Consider the following 13,483-nt stretch of genomic DNA (forward strand, 5'->3'; position numbering starts at 1 on the left):
AAATATTTGAAGAGATTACAGTTGAAAACTTCACTAACATGGGAAAGGAAATTGGCACCAAAGTCCAGAAAGGGCAGAGTCCCATACAGGATAAACCCAAGGAGAAACATGCTGAGACATATTAATAAAACTAACAAAAATTAAAAACTAAGAAAAAATATTAAAAGCCACAAAGGAAAAGCAACCAATAACATACAAGAGAATCCCCATAAGGTTATCAGCTGATTTTTCAGCAGAAACTCTTCAGGACAGAAGGGAGTGGCAGGATAGATTTAAAGTGATGAAAGGGAAAAAACTACAAAGAAGATTATTCTACCCAGCAAGAATCTCATTCAGATTCAATGGAGAACTCAAAAACTTTACAGACAAGCAAAAAGTAAGCAAATTCAGCACCACCAAACCAGCTCTACAACAAATGCTAAAGGAACTTCTCTAGGCAGGAAACACAAGAGAAGAAAAACACACAAAGGCAAACCCAAAACAATTAAGAAAATTGTAATAGGAACATACATATCAATAATTACCTTAAATGTAAATGGATTAAATACTCCAACCAAAACACACAGACTGGTTGAATGGGTACAAAAACAAGATCCATATATATGCTGTCTACAAGAGACCCACTTCAGACCTAGTGACACCTACAGACTGAAAGTGAGGGGATGGAAAAAAGATATTCCATGCAAATGGAAATCAAAAGAAAGCTGGAGTAGCAATACTCACATCAGACAAAATAGACTTTAAAATAAAGACTATTACAAGACACAAGGAAGGACACACATAATGATCATGAAATCAACCCAGGAAGAAGATATAACAACTGTAAATATGTATGCAACCAACATAGGCACTGCAATACAGAATGCAAGTGCTAATAGCCATCAAAGGGTAAATCGACAGTAACACAATAATAGCGGGGAACTTTAACACTCTACTTACACGAATGGATAGATCATGGGGACAGAAAATTTAAAAGGAAATAAAAAAACTTAAATGACAAACTTAATTGGTGTTTATAGGACATTCCATTGGAAAGCAGAATAATATACTTTCTTCTCAAGTGCACATGGAACATTCTTCAAAATAGATCACATCTTGGCTCACAAATCAAGCCTCAGTAAATTTAAGAAAATTTAAGTTATATCAAGTATCTTTTCTGACCACAACATTGAGATAAGAATCAATTACAGGAAAAAAAATCTGTAGAAACACAAACAATAAGAAGCTAAATAGTGTGCTACTAAATAACCAAGAGATTAATGAAGAAATCAAAGAGAAAATTTTTAAAAAATCTAGAAACAAATGACAACAAAATCATTATAACCCAAAACCTATAGGATGCAGCAAAAGCATTACTAAGAGGAAGATTATAACAATACAATCCTACCTCAAGAAACAAGAAAAATTTCAAATAAACAACCTAACCTTACACCTAAAACAAATAGAGAAATAGCAACAACAACAAAAACACACCTTAAACTTAGTAGAAGGAAATAAATCATAAAGATCAGGGCAGAAATAAATGAAATAGAAACAAAGAAAACAGTAGCAAAGATCAATGAAACTAAATGCTGGTTCTTTGAGAAGATAAATAAAATTGGTAAACCTTTAGCCAGACACATCAAGAAAAAATGGGAGAGGAGTCAAATCAATAAAGTTAGAAATGAAAAAGTAGAAGTTACAACTGACATTGAAAAAACACAAAGGATCATAAGAGACTACTACAAGCAACTGATATGCCAATAAAATGGACAACCATGAAGAAATGGACAAATTCTTAGAAAAGCACAACCTTCCAAGACTTAAACTGGAAGAAATAGAAAATATGAACAGACCAATCACAAGTAATGAAATTGAAACTGTGATTAAAAATCTTCCAGCAAACAAAAGTCCAGGACCAGATGACTTCACAGGTGAATTCCATTAAACACTTAGAGAAGTGATAATACCTATCCTTCTGAAATGCTTCCAAAACATTGCAGATGGAGGAATACTCCCAAACTCATTCTACGAGGCCACTATCACCCTGATACCAAAACCAGACAAAGATACTACAAAGAAAGAAAATTACAGACCAATACCACTGACGAATATAGATGGAAAAATCCTCAACAAAATACTAGCAAACAGAATTTAACAACACTTTAAAAGGATCATACACCATGATCAAGTTGGATTTATCCCAGGGATGCAAGGATTCTTCAATATAAGCAAATCAATCAATGTGATACACCATATTAAAAAACTGAAGAATAAAACCATATGATCATCTCAATAGATTTATAAAAAGCTTTTGACAAAATTCAGCATACATTTATGAAATAAACTCTCCAGTAAGTAGCCATAGAGGGAACCTACCTCAAAATAATAAAAGCCATATACAACAAACCCACAGCAAACATCATTCTCAATGGTGAAAAACAGAACGCATTTCCTCTAATATCAGGAAAGAGACATGGATATCCACTCTTGCCACTATTATTTAACATAGTTATTGAAGTTTTAGCCACAGCAATCAGAGAAGAAAAAGAAATAAAAGGAATCCAAATCGGAAAAAATAGTAGTAAAACTGTCACTGTTTGAAGATGATATGATACTATATATATAGAAAAATCTAAAAATGCCACCAGAAAAGTACTATAGCTAATCAATGAATTTGTTAAAATAGAAGTATATAAAATTAATGCACAGAAATCCCTTGCATTCCTATACACTAAAAAAGAAAGATCAGAAAGAGAAATTAAGGAAACAATCCCACTCACCATTGCAACAAAAAGAATAAAATACCTAGGAATAAACCTACCTAAGGAGGCAAAAACCTGTACTCAGAAAACTATAAGACTCTGATGAAAGAAATCAAAGATGACACAAACAGATGGAGAGAAATACCATGTTCTTGGATTGGAAGAATCAATATTGTGAAAATGCGTATACTTCCCAAAGCAATCTACTGAATCAATGAAATCCCTATCAAATTACCAATGGCATTTTTCACAGAATTAGAACAAAAAATCTTAAAATTTGTATGGAGACACAAAAGTCCCTTAATAGTCAAAGCAATCTTGAAAAAAAAAAAAAACAGAGCTGGAGGAATCAGGCTCTCTGACTTCAGACACTACTACAAAGCTACAGTAGTCAAGACAGTATGGTACTGACACAAAAACAGAAACATAGATCAATGGAACAGAATAGAAAGCCCAGAGATAAACCTACTCACTTATGGTCACCTAAGCTATGAAAAAGAAGACAAGGATATACGATGGAGAAAAGACACTCATTTCAATAAGTGTTGCTGGGAAAACTGGACAGCTACATGTAGAAGAATGAAATTAAAACACGCCTTAACACCATACACAATAAACTCAAAATGGATTAAAGACCTAAATGTAAGTCCAGACACTATAAGACTCTTAGAAGAAAATATAGGCAGAACACTTTGACATAAATCACAGCAAGATATTTTTGACCCACCTCCTAGAGTAATGGAAATAAAAACAAAAATAAACAAATGTGAACTAATGAAACTTAAAAGCTTTTGCACAACAAATGAAGCCATAAACAAGATGAAAAGACAACCCTCAGATGGGAGAAAATAAATATAAAAGATTCAATGGACCAAGGATTATCCTACCTAATATACAAAAAGCCCATGCAACTCAATATCAAAAACAAACAAACAAACAAACAATGTAATGCAAAAATGGGTAGAAGACCCAAATAGGCTTTTCTCCAAGGAAGACATACAGATGGCCAAAAGACACATGAAAAGTTGCTGAACGTCACTAATTATTAGAGAAATGCAAATCAAAACAACAGTGAGGTATCACATCACACAGGTTAGAATGGGTATCACCAGAAGCCTACAAACAATAAATGCTGGAGAGGGTGTGGAGAAATGGGAACCCTCTTGCACTGTTGGTGGGAATGTTAATTGATACAGCCACTATGGAGAACAGTATGGAGGTTCTTTAAAAAACTAAAAATAGAATTACCATATGATCCAGCAATCTCACTACTGGGCATATACCAACAGAAATCCATAATTCAAAAAGATACATGCACCACAATGTTCATTGCAGCACTATTTACAATAGCCAGGTCATGGAAGCAACCTAAATGTCCATCCACATATGAATGGATAAAGAAGATGTGGTACAGATATACAGTGGAATATTAGCCATAAAAAGGAACAAAACTGGGTCATTTGTGGAGACATGGATGGACCCAGAGACTGTCATACAGAGTGAAGTAGGTCAGAAAGATAAAAACAAATATCATATATTAACGTATATATTTGGAATCTAGAAAAATGGTACAGATGAACTGGTTTGCAAGATAGAAATAGAAACACAGAAAAGAGAACAAACCTATGCACACCAAGGGGGGAAATCTGGGAGTGGGGGGTGGGGTGAACTGGGAGATTGGGATTGATACATATACCATAATATGTATAAAGTAGATAACTAATGAGAACCTGCTGTATAGTACCAGGAGCTCCATTCTCTGTACAGTAGAAACTAGCAAAATATTGTAAAACAACTATACCCCGATAAAAAAACATTAGCATACAGAAATATCTTGCATTCCTATACACTAAAAATAAAAGATCAGAAAGAGAAATTAAGGAAACAATCCCATTTATCATCACAACAAAAAGAATAAAATACCTAGAAATAAACTACCTAAGGAGGCAAAAGACCTGTATGCAGAAAACTATAAGATACTGATGAAAGAAATCAAAGACAACACAAACAGATGGAGTGATATACCATGTTCTTGGATTGGAAGAATCAATATTGTGAAAATGACTATAATAGCCAAACAATTTATAGATTCAATGTAACCGTTATCAAATTTCCAATGGTATTTTTCACAGAAATAGATCAAAAAATTTTACAATTTATTTGGAAACACAAAAGACCCCGAATAGCCAAAGCAGTCTTGAGAAAGAAAAACGAAGCTGAAGGAATCAGACTCCCTGACTTCAGACTGCACTACAAAGCCACAGTAATCAAAACAGTATGGTACTGACACAAAAATAGAAATAGAGAACATAATAGAAAGCCCAGAGATAAATTAACGCACCTATGATCACCTAATCTATGACAAAGAAAGCAAGATATACAATGGAGAAAAGACAGTCTCTATAATAATTGATGCTGGAAAAACTGGACAGCTATATGTAAAAGAATGAAATGAGAACACTCCCTAACACAATACACAAAAATAAACTCAAAACAGATTAAAGACCTACCAGACACTATAAAACTCTTAGAGGAAAACATAAGCAGAATACACTTTGACATAAATTGCACCAAGATCTTTTCTGACCTACCTCCTAGAGTAATGAAAATAAAAACAGGGACTTCCCTGGTAGTTCAGGGGTTAAGACATTGCCTTCTAATGCAGGAGGTGTGGGTTTGATCCCTGATTGGGGACCTATGATCCCACATGAATAGCAGCCAAAAAACCAAAACATAAAACAGCAGCAATATTGTAACAAATTCAATAAAATCTTTAAAAAATGGTCTACATCAAAAAAAAAAAAAAAAAAAGAGAGAGAGAGGAAAAACAAAAATAAACAAATGGGACCTAATTAAACTTAAAAATTTTGCACAGCAAAGGAAACCATAAACTAGATGAAAAGACAACCCTCACAATGGGAGAAAATATTTGCAAATGAAGCAACTTACAAAGGATCAATCTCCAAAATATACAAACAGCTCATGCAGCTCAATGTCAAATAAACAACTCAATCAAAAAATGGTGGAATACCTAAACAGACATTTCTCCAAAGAAGACATCCAGATGGGCAACAAACACATGAAAAGATGGTCAACATCACAAATTATTAGAGAAATGCAAATCAAAACTACAATGAAGTGTCACCTCACCACAGTCAGAATGGCCATCATCAAAAAATCTACAAGCAATAAATGCTGGAGAGGGTGTGGAGAAGAGGAAAACCCCTTACACTGCTAGTGGGAATGTAAGTTGATCCAGCCACTAGGGAGAACATTATGGTAGTTCCTTAAAAAACTAAAATAGAACTATCATATGACCCAGAAAGCCCACTACTGGGCATATACCCAGAAAACCATAATTCAGAAAGATACATGCACCCCAATGTTCATTGCAACACTATTTACAATAGCCAGGACATAGAAGCAATCAGAATGTCCATCAACTGAGGAATGGATAAAGATGTGGTACATATATACAAAGGAATATTACTCAGAAATAAAAAGGAATAAAATTGTGTCATTTGCAGAGAAGTGGATGGACCTAGAGACTGTCATACAGAGTGGAGTAAGTCAGAAAAAGAAAAATAAATATCATATATTAATGCATATATGTGGAGTCTAGAAAAATGGCATAGATGATCTTATTTGCAAAGTAGAAATAGAAACACAGACATAGACAACAAACTTATGGATACCAAGGGGGAAAGGGAGTTGGTGGGATGAATTGGGAGATCGGGATTGACATATATACACTGCTATGCATAAAATAGATAGCTAATGGGAACCTATTGTGTAGCTCAGGGAACTCTACTCAGTGCTCTGTGGTGACCTAAATGGGAAGGAAATCCAAAAAAAAGGTGATATATGTATACATATAGCTGATTCACTTTGTTGTGCAGCAGAAACTGACACAGCAGTGTAAAGCAACTATTCTCCAATAAAAAGCTTTTATTTTAATTTAAAAAAAGAAAAAAAATAGCATTTGGGAGACAATACAGGTAGGCATGAATTAAGGCAGTGAGAATGGAGAGGAGGGGACTTATTTGGGGAACATTAAGGTGTGGAATTTTAGAATGACAGGGGATAAGGGAGTGGGAGAGTAAAGGAAAACTGACAGATGTGTGGAAAACCGATGGGATGGTGATACCATTAGTTGAAAAAATAAATCCAGTTTTGAGTGACTATAAATTTGAAGATACAGAGTTTGAGATTTTTATGGGATGTTCAGGTGAGAATCTCTGCTTGTCAATTAGAAGTATATTTCTGGGACTGAAATGAGATAGATGTCCATGCCAGAGATAGAGATTTGGGGGTTAATCAACTTATAGACAGCAGCTAAAGCTGTGGGAATAAATGCCATCCACTGATGGTTTATAGAAAAGGGAAGGAGGGCACTTCTGGTTCTGAAATATGGCAGACCAGGAACTTGAGAACCTATCCAATGTAAACACATAAACATGTAAGATACAAGGCAGTAAAGCTTATTAGAGCAGAGCTACACTCAGAGGGTAGTAGATGGAGTGAGAGTTTGGGGTTAGTAGAGGCAAACCATTACATTTATAATGGATAAATAACAAGGTCCTACTGTATATCACAGAGAACTATATCCTGTCTCCTAGGATAAACCATAATGAAAAAGAATATAAAAAAATAATGTATATATGTATATAACTGAGTTACTTCTCTTTATAGAAGAAATTAATACAACATTGTAAATCAACAATATTTCAATAAAAAATTTAAAAAGTAAATATAATGATAAAGTTGATATAGTTATATTACAAGATTAAGATAGTAGAAATACTAAAAATGATACTCAGAATTTTACTACACTATAAAACTGTTATCTCTGATTACAAAGGAAGGTATCTTATAGACAGGTAAATAAATGATTGATTTGAAAATATTTCAAATATCAGAATATGAACAGAATGAAATTTAGGAACTACATCCTATAAACAAAAACAGTATAACATACGAGCATGCCATCTCTCTATAGGAGTAGATAATATACTCAGATATTTAAGTCTACTGTTGCACTGGAAATAATTAACTGAAATACATGTGTAGCCTATACCAGTTTCTTATACTGAGAAAATATAAAACCCTGCCACGAGTAATACAAAATCATTTGTTAATCAAATTTCATTGAAATATTCTATTTTATGGTAAAATTTTAATTTTGTAAGAAAAAACGTTTAGAAGAAATTTTTAAACATTGTCAGTATTAACATCTTCACTCATAAAAATAATCATCATTTCATTCCTGCAAGGATAGTGGTATGCTGAAGGGATGCAGAATATTGCAGAATATAATTAAATTGCTAAATTCACAAGATTCACTGGATTTTTGGCTCAAGTATCACTGAGTGATGGTTTTATTTCATATCTATAGTTAAGAAAGCTTAAGCTTTATTACTTTAAAATAATATTTGATCTGGGCATTATTAATGTGAGGTTATAAGTTGATATACAGGCATACTTTTTTTACTGTGCTTCACTTCATTGAGTATCTCAGATATTGCATTTTATACAAATTGAAGTTTTGTGGCAACCCTGTATAAAGCAAGCCTGTAGGCACGATTTTTCTAACAGCATTTGCTCCTATGTGTTTCTTGGTTACAGTTTGGTGATTCTCACACTATTTCAAACTTTCATTATTATTATATTTGTTATGGTGGTCTGTCATCAGTGAGTTTTGATGCTACTATTCTAATTGTTTTGACATGCCACAAACCATACCATATGACAGCAAACTTAGTCAATAAATGTTGTGTGTGACAATCTGCTCTACTGACCAGCCATTCCCCCATCTTTTTCCCTCTCTTGGGACCTTCCTCTTCCTGAGATACAACAATATGGAAATTAGACCAATTAATAACCCTCCAGTGACTTCTAAGTGAAAGGAAGAGTCACACATCTCTCACTTTAAATCAAAAGCTAGAAATGATTTAGCTTAGTGAGGAAGGCATGTAGAAAGCTGAGATAGGCCAAAAGCTAGGCCTCTTGTACCCAACAGTTAGCCAAGTTGTGAATGCAAAGGAAAAGTTCTTGAAGGAAATTAAAAGTGCTACACCAGTGAACACATGAATGATAAGAAAGAAAAGCAGCTTTCTTGGTGACATGAAGAAAGTTGTAGTGGTCTGGATAGAGGATCAAACCAAATGCAACTTTCCCTTAAACCAAAGCCAATCCAGAGCAAGGCCATAACTCTTCAATTCTGGCAAGGCTGAGATAGATGAGGAAGATGCAGAAAAAATGTCTGAAGTTAGCAGCGGCTGGTTCATGAGGTTGAAGGAAAGAAACCATCTCCATAACACAGAAGTACAAGGTGAAGAAATAAGTGCTGATGTAGAAGCTTCAGCAAGTTATTCAGACACTCTAGTCAAGATAATGAAGGTGGATACACTAAACAACATATTTTCAAGGTAGACAAAATTACTTTATATTAGAAAAAGATGTTATCTAGGACTTTCATAGCTAGACAGGATAAGGCAATGCTTAGCTTCAATTCTTCAAAGGACAGCCTGACTCTTTTTTAGGGGTTAATATAGTTGGTGACTTTAAGTTGAAGCCAACACTCATTTATTACCATTCCAAAAATTGTACGGCTCTTAAAAATTATACTAAGTCTAGTTTTCCTGTGCTCTATAAATTGAATATCAAAGTCTGGATGATAGTACATCTGTTGACAACATGGTTTATTGAATATTTTAAGCCCAAAGTTGAAACCTACTGCTCAGAAGAAAAAAAAATTCTTTAAAATATTCCTGTTCATTTACAAGGTACCTGGTCATCCAAGAGTTCTAATAGAGATGTACAACAAAATTAATGTTATTTTCACACTTGCTAATACAACATCTATTCTGCAGCCCATGAATTAAGGAATAATTCGACTTTCAAGTCTTATCATTTAAGAAATGAATTTCATAAGCTTATAGCTGCCATAGATAGTGATTCCTCTGATGGACCTGGGCAAAGTAAATTGAAAACCTTCTGGAAAGAATTCTCCATTCTAGGTGACCTTAAGAACATTTATAATTCATGAGAAGCAGTTACAGTATCAACATGAATAGGAATTAAGAAGAAGTCGATCCCAACTCTCATGGATGACCTTGAAGAATTCAAGACTTCAGTGGAGGAAGTAACTGCAGATGTGGCAGAAGAAACAAAAGAACTAGAATTAGAAGTGGAGACTGAAGAAGTGACTGAATTACTGCAATCTCATGATAAAACTTTAATGGATGACAAGTCGCCTTTTATGGATGAGTGAGGAAAGTGGTTTCTTGAGATGGAATATATTCCTAGTGAAGATGAGGTGAAGATTGTTGAAATCACAACAAAGGATTTAGAATATTACATGAACTTAGCTGATAAAGCAGCAGCAGGTTTTTATAAGCATCAGGTTTTGTAATTTTGAAAGAAGTTCTACTGTGGGTTAAACGCTATCAAACAACACTGCATGCTACAGAGAAATCATTTACAAAAGGAAGAGTCAATTGTTGAGGCAGACTTCATTGTTGTCTTAATTTAAGAAATTGCCATGGCCATCCCAAACTTCAGCAACCACCACCCTGGTCAATCAGCAGCCATCAACATCGAGGCAAGACTCTCCACCAGCAAAAAATTATGACTTGCTGAAGGCTCAGATGAAGGTTAGCATGTTAGACCAATAAAGTTTTTTTTTTTTAATTGAGGTATGTATATTGTTTTTTAGACAAAATGCTATTGTATACTTAATAGACTACAGTATAGTGTAAACATAAATTTTATATCCACTGGGAAACCAAAAATTTGTGTGACTGTATTGTGATATTCACTTTATTGTGGTATTTGGAATTGAACTTACAATATCTCTGAGGTACGCCTGTAGTTATAATTCTAAAATAGCAGCTAATTGGAAATATGTATGACTAGCATATTTTGATAGTCTATCAACTTTCTGTCCTTTTCATATAAACATTAAGGCTTTAAAATTTGATTATTATTTATCAGAAATAAATCTTTTTTTCCAAATTAAAATACATGTTATCTCTTCCACATTATCAAATGTAATTAAGTTATTCTCAAAATCAAAATGTTCAAGGGGAGAGTGTTGATAATAACAGCAACAATGTGAAAATACAATTCTCTATGTTGTTACCTAAAAAGTAAACTAAAAGTTAAAAGTTATAATAAGAGAAAATTAATTATATCTATGTATATATGTATATGCTTTCTATGTAGGTATAATTTGTATCTTATACAAGTATATATATATAATATATACTAATATATATATATATTATATATATATAATTTCTGGGAGCTAAATATATAATATTTACTTATCAAAATTACAGATAACCCCTTATATGATAGAGAGAAATTATACCAAAGTTTCTTAAAATATCTATGTTTGTGTCAAGTACAGTTTAAGAGAAGGGAAGACTAAACAGTTTATGTGCTATAAAAATTCTAGTAACAAAGAGGAAGACAAAATACCAGCATATTAAATTACATATTATAAATTCAAACTGATAATCTAGAATCCAGTGCTAATGACAATAATACATTCATAAATTATACATAACATTCATGGTTACATGAAACACAAACTTTCAAGAGAAAACAAATAATATATTATAATTAATTGGGATACAAGAAACTTAGTTAGAATATAAATTCAACTTAGAATAGTCCAGAGTAAAAGACAGAATACCTATTGATCATTATAAGAAAACAGGATATTTAGTAGTACTTTTCACATTGAATCAGAATTGGAGCCAAAGAACTGCCCAAACTAAGCCACATTTATAATGAGAGAGTCAGCTTTGCATAGTGGCAGTGTCGTAGCCAAAGAGGTTTATCCGATGCATGATTATTGTTAATTGAAAAATTTTCCCAATAATGAGAGAGTCAGTCATAGTCAGAAGATTTCATTAAGACTAAGAGGTGATCATGACATATTCCCTAAATTTCCAGGCTCCATAAAAAATACCGGGCAGGAAAAAAGTCAGAGTGAGTGTGGAAGAGAGGGAGACACAAGTGCACTGTTAGTGTAGTCAGTGTACAAGCTTTAGAGTAGAGTGTGGTTTACTCTCCCATTAGCCAAGGGTATGTACGTGTGTGAATATGTGTGTTTTCTAAAAAGAGAGATTGAAAGTTTGTCACCTGGATTTTAGGCAAAAGGAAAGAAACCTTTCTAAAAGGTTTAAAGAAAGCCTTTACTTGAAGAATTGACTCTGTAAAATATATGGAATTTGTGTGATGCTGTTTTGAAAAATGACAAAGAAAAAGTTGATAAAATGGTGACTTCTTTAGGATTAAAAATTGGAGCTCATGTGGCATGACATTCAGATCCTTAAGTTCAAATTAATGCCATCTGCAGTCAGTGACTACCCATATCCCATGCTGTTCTTGTTACAGTGTTTGAGAAACTTCCTAGTCTCCTGGATATTACATCTGAGAGAGAAAAGAAAACAAGATGATGTGCACAGCTTAACTCTCTTTCACCAAAACCCAGACACTAAAGCAGCTTTTATGAAATACGGAAATGAAGATACTGCTCTAGTTATTATCTTTGTTTCCAGAATGTTTGCAATTGATGCTAAGGCTTTGCCTTAGAATAAGCCAAGACTGTCCATTCAAAACGAAATCGCTCAGAGGCGTGAGCATGCAAGGCTAAGGCACATGAAGAAGCTTGTAGCAGCACAGGGGCAGGCATCCTTGGAGCCCATCCAGTATGGGCGTCCTCTTGAAACAAGTCCAAAGGTAGAAGAGCCAAAAGGTGATGAGCAGCAGGTGGAGAGTATGACCTCTAAACCTGTGCTCCAGGAAAGAAACAACTAAGGGTCTTTTATTGCATTTGTTCAAGTATTCAGTGGTGTGGCTCAAAGGGGAAAGAAAATTTTGTCTTGGGGCCCAAATACAGTTCTGTTGAGTTTCTGTAGTGTGTATCTTTAGGCTTCTCAACTCCAGTAGATGACCTTTCCCAAGTTCCCCACATGGCATACTGTAATCTGGAGAACCTGTATCTTCTGCTAGGAAGGGAGCTGGGAGACCTAGAGGAGGTACTTCTAGGAAATGTGCTAATAGAATGCCAACAAGACTTTGTGCTGAAATCTGCAGCACTGTGCAACTTGTCATCCTGCCCGCCATTTATATCACTCAACTTTGAAGCACCCTTATTGTGAAGGTTGCTGTTGGACTAAAACACCCAAGTGAAATGCCTCAGTCTGTCAAAGAAATTAAGCTGTTGAACCAAGCTGATCCCTGTGTCCAGATCTTAATTCAGGAAATAGAAGAGCACATCTTTATATGGAAGAAAAGATCATGGAGCAGGCAGAAAAGCAGAGAACCCTCAACAAAAATAAATAACTACTACTATAAGCAGATTATTTTCTTCATAATAAATTGAAAAGAATCACCCAGCATTTGATATTGAGAAGATATTGCATGCTGCAATATCTCTGTATATTCACTTTCAATAAAGTTCATCCATATAAGTATCTTTTAAAAATGCCAAAATTCTCCTGTCCATCTCTGAGCAATAGAGAAGAGAATTGAAGAGATATAGAGCAAGGATAAAAACAATAGGAAAGACAACATTCCATATTGTGTTTCTTGGACAGAAGGAGTGAGTTTTTCATAGGGTAAGTGGACACCCCAGAAATGAATAGAGCTTGAGCTGCTGTTATTTCTCCCAAGAGGATTGTCTACAGATAATGAACACAAAGAGCATGAACTGTGGATCCATG

The 13,483-nt window shown here is 34.2% G+C and overlaps 2 pseudogenes; both read left to right on the forward strand.

Moving 5' to 3' along the window:
- Positions 1-9,002: 9,002 nt before the first annotated feature.
- Positions 9,003-13,143, forward strand: LOC113625534 (elongation factor-like GTPase 1 pseudogene; annotated as a pseudogene).
- Positions 11,554-11,636, forward strand: LOC113625853 (uncharacterized; annotated as a pseudogene).
- Positions 13,144-13,483: the final 340 nt, after the last annotated feature.

Source organism: Aethalodelphis obliquidens, unplaced genomic scaffold, assembly GCF_003676395.1.
Source record: "Aethalodelphis obliquidens isolate GAN/ISIS:26980383/991018 unplaced genomic scaffold, ASM367639v1 scaffold16, whole genome shotgun sequence".
Classification (NCBI taxonomy): Eukaryota; Metazoa; Chordata; class Mammalia; order Artiodactyla; family Delphinidae; genus Aethalodelphis; species Aethalodelphis obliquidens.